Consider the following 4,509-nt stretch of genomic DNA (forward strand, 5'->3'; position numbering starts at 1 on the left):
CCAGGCTGTTTCAGTCACTCACAGGCGCAGTTTCCAATTTCATATATAAATTAAATAATAACTTCAAAATAAGAAGGAGAGCAATAAGCAGAATGAGATCTCCTTAAAAGCCATTCATTATATGAAAACAAGTGTTGGACACTTTCAGCCCCCAGCTAAATGGGCAAATAAAATTTATTTTTGGTCAAACATAAAAACAACATTAAGCCAGTAATTTAAGAGAGGAATTAGAGAATATGACATCTGGAATTCTCAATATGTTTCACTACTTTTGGCCGATATGTGACGCGTCCTTGGAAATGGTAACTTTCTTTTAAAATTTTTCCTTGCTTTCTTTCCTTTCATTGCTCAGAAGCTGTGAATAACATCAGGTTTGAAAAAAAAAATGTATTCTTACTAACAGATTTATTTCATAATGTCACAGAACTATTTAGGGTTAACAGGAATCAGGCAACTTATTTTATGTACATCTCAAAAGCTTTAATTGCATCATTTATCATTCAAAAGCTGAAGCTGGCAGGAAGGTATCGACATTAAGAGAATATGCAGCTTCCCATAGGGACTTTATTATTCAACATCATGGAACACCTGCCACAGAGTGGTCACTGTCACCATAAGCATCTCCAAGCAACACAATAACAAGTTTGCTAGGGGCAAAGAGTGAAATTTCCTTGTATTATGTGCAGATTTGTTGTAGAGCACACGTGCTGCACTAAACTTCTATGAAAGCTTGCCAGAAGAAAAGCTATTATGAATCATAAAGGTTTTCAACTATACTGGGGCCTCAAATAATAGTTATTAGTTTAAGTAAGCATGCTTTTAAGGGAATATATTAAAGACAACAAGAAAAAGAGAAAGGAAAAAAAAGCAAAGCGGTGATATTCCACATACCCTGTAAAATAAGCTGAAGCTTACTAACCATCAGGCAGTAATGTAGTATTGTACTATTGCTTCAGCCTTTTTCAGAACCTCAGATTCTAGCAAGGGGAAGCAGTGGGGAATGTGGGTCATATGCAATTTGTACGGAAGTTTACAGAATCTCTAATGAAGCTCAGTCCCACAAACATTGTGTTAGTCAGATTAATGTTTTTTCTGGAGAAAATGGGGCTACACCCTAGAGATACATGACAAAAAACTTCTTTATAGCCCTGGTGAATATGAAACTCAGCAGCATAAAAAAACACATAAGGAAAGAAAAAATAAATCATGGTCATGGTAAAATTCCCTCTCTTGATTTCTTTCTTGGTCTTTCCCTTCTGTTTTTTTTTTTGTGCATATAACATAAATTTATATATTAAAAAGTTGTTAAAAAAAGCATTGAGGTTTTTTTACTTCTAACTGTTACTGATAGCAGCAATGGAGTCAATAGTTATCATCTGATGCAAAAATTACGAAACAAGTTTTTCAAGCCATTTGTTTAAATTATTCTCTCCCTGATAAAATTCTGTAATACCTACCCCTTCCCACTCAGTTGTCTTTTTTGCCAAACTGAAGAGCCCTAGCCTGCTCGATGACATGATGACACCAGCACGTAGTACACTGGTAACAGACATGAAGAGCAAAACAGTTGATGCCAAGGGCTAAGAGTTGATGCTTAGTGTGTTTAGCAATGCTTTACTTTGGACTAATGCATGGACTGAGAACTCAAAAATCAGAGGAAACTGCTCATCAGCTAAGGGAATGGCAAATGGAAACAATCTGAAGATTCACTCCCAAAGAACATTTCCAACCAAGAAACAATGTCAATGTTGTTGGCACCCAGAGTTGTCCTTTCCACAGGAAACATGTCATGCTTTTTATCATTCTTGATGCTCCTTTCAAAAGTTTTTCAGTGGCATTATATCCTTTTTGGGATCAGACAGACCAGAACCTAACAAAACATTCAAAGACACTGGCAAAACACTGCAAAACAGTGGCACACTGATATTTCTGAGTCAGTTCCCTAACCCTTTTCTAATAATTTGTGCCATTTGGTTTTCTTACCTGACTGCAGCTGAGCATTGTCTTTGAAATTGTATTCAAACTGAGTAACCCCAATGCTCAGTGGGCTAGTTTAATGAATCCTAAATTAATGTCAACTTGTGATCCTAACTTAAGAGAAAAATAATTTATAAATATTTATATGTGAGAGAGATGTTAGACTCATTTTATTGCCACTGTTAGCTGATCTTGAAAACAAAACAAAAATAAACAAAAATCAAACTTACCCCTAGCCAAATTATTTTAGTGACATCCATTTCAGGTGATCTACACCCATAGGATTTTGCAAATGAATGTGATAACTAAGTGACCACAAATCCATTTTAAATACTAAAAAAGTTATTAGATTTACATTTTCATAACCATTCAGAATTTTTTTCAAACACTAAAAAAGAAAAAATCTTTAATTCATACCTTTTGTAAAATACATGAATCTTTCAAATGCAGCAACAGAAATGTATCAATCTCTTTCAACAATGTCAACTCTATCCTAAAACAGTCTCCCTGTTTACTAACAGAAATTATTATCTCCAAGCTGTTAGCATGTTTCCTTCAATATTAGATTTCTATTTTTATTTTAACAAAGAAATCCAATTTACATTCTAATACCTGTGCTGTACCACAGATTTTGTGACTCAAAATCAGCTGTCAGCAACATCAGCTTCCAGAGCTGGTGAGCAGACTTCTGCAGTGCCAAGGCCTCAGAGAACTGCAGAGTTCACACAGTTTAGTGAGATTTGTTGCAGGACTTGATGTCTCTGGGAATATTGTTCCATCTGAGAGCACAATAATTAAGGACATTACGCAAAACATGAATAGGAGTCCAGTTGCTTTGGTTTATGAAGCAAAGTCATGGTTATGTCATTGTTTTCTACTCATCAAAACAGCTATGTCCTTAACCATTTGTAATACTACTGTGGGGTCATGGTTATGTCATTGTTTTCTACTCATCAAAACAGCTATGTCCTTAACCATTTGTAATACTACTGTGGGGTCCATTTGTGTGTCAGGCTCAGTAGCTGCAACACACCACTACACCTGGTGTCATTTCGGCATTGTATTTGTGCATGAAAAACAAATATGCAATTAAACTAGATCTCTCCTAAGACAGAAGAAAAGCTAATGAAAAAAACAAACCAGGCCACAATCATAAAGTGCAAACAAAGAATGTTCATGGCAAAACAATGGGATGTTGCTCAGAAGCTGTTCATCAGCTCCCACATCTTTCCATGCATGTATGTGTCTCTCATACTGTCCTGGTTTTGTTAAAAACAAGTTTCTCTTTCAGTGAATTTTGCCTGTCAGTTAAAGCCTTCATATTAACTGCATTTTCCTGGAGAACCAGACACATGTTTTGGTAAACCTAGCAATGGAATGCAAACTTATTGATAAGCATGGATGGACATCTCGCGAGAGGGGCAACGAGAAACCGGTGACCAAAAAACTGACCAGCTGTGTATAACATTCCATTCATGTGAATACTTCATATAAAAGTGGGAGATCACGAGGATCTCGTCCCTTTTTTCCCTTTTGCCTTTGCTTTTTCCCTTTTCCTTATGGCCGACATTAGGAGAGGACCTTGCTAGTCGTCCCTGCAAACAGAGGCCTAGTGAGAGACTGAATCCAGCTCCGGTTGGCTGCAGAGTCCAATCCAGGACTTTGGTTGCCGGCTCTGCAGTTGCTGAGACTTTCAAGATTGGTTTTGTATATTTTGTATTAGTTTCTCTATTCTTATTAGTAGCATTAGTAAAACATTGTTAATTTTTCCAACTCTCTTCTCTCTGTCCTTCTTTCCCTCCCGATCACCTGTCCTGAGTGGGAAAGGGGGAAAGGAAGGGGACGTGGTGGGGGAGAGGGGGTTAACAATACATCTGCCAGGGTTTTATTGTCACCCTGCAATCTTAACCCTCGACACATACAAGTATCTTCTCAGCAAATACTGGAAGCTCTTTCAGTGCTGTCTGATAGCCTGACTCCACAAGACATCTGGTAAAAGGTGTCCACTGAGCCACTTTAGTTTATGGATAACATGGTACTACACAAGCAGATCTGATTTAGGAATATGGAGAGCTTTGCATTTGTTCAGTGGCCCCAGCTAACTGTCTTTCAAATTATTGAAAAAAATCAGAGAGCTGGTGGTTTTAATGTTAAACTGATGTGTGAGAGCTCGGAGTAGGAAAAAAAGAACAAAACCAACACAAAAGCCTGACTGTCAATGTCCTTCATTTTTATTTTTTTTAATTTTGTTTTTATTGTCAGAGTTCTTTAACCAGCTTGCCTAGTGAGTGAGCTCAGAAAAATGGAAAATATGAATTGTCAAAAGAAAGGAAATGGTTAAAATCAAGTATTATGTTAGACCTAGAAATTTTTAAATGTAAATAAAATAACTCCCATGAGATATTTTCATTATTAAAAACTATTCATATAAATCCCCAGGTATCTTTTCCTTTGTGTATTTTTAACACTATCCAGTCTTTCTGAATGGCAAAAACAGTGGCCAATCTATAATACTCAGAACTTGGCATAGCA

This window comes from Columba livia, chromosome 4 (assembly GCF_036013475.1).
Source record: "Columba livia isolate bColLiv1 breed racing homer chromosome 4, bColLiv1.pat.W.v2, whole genome shotgun sequence".
Taxonomy (NCBI): Eukaryota; Metazoa; Chordata; class Aves; order Columbiformes; family Columbidae; genus Columba; species Columba livia.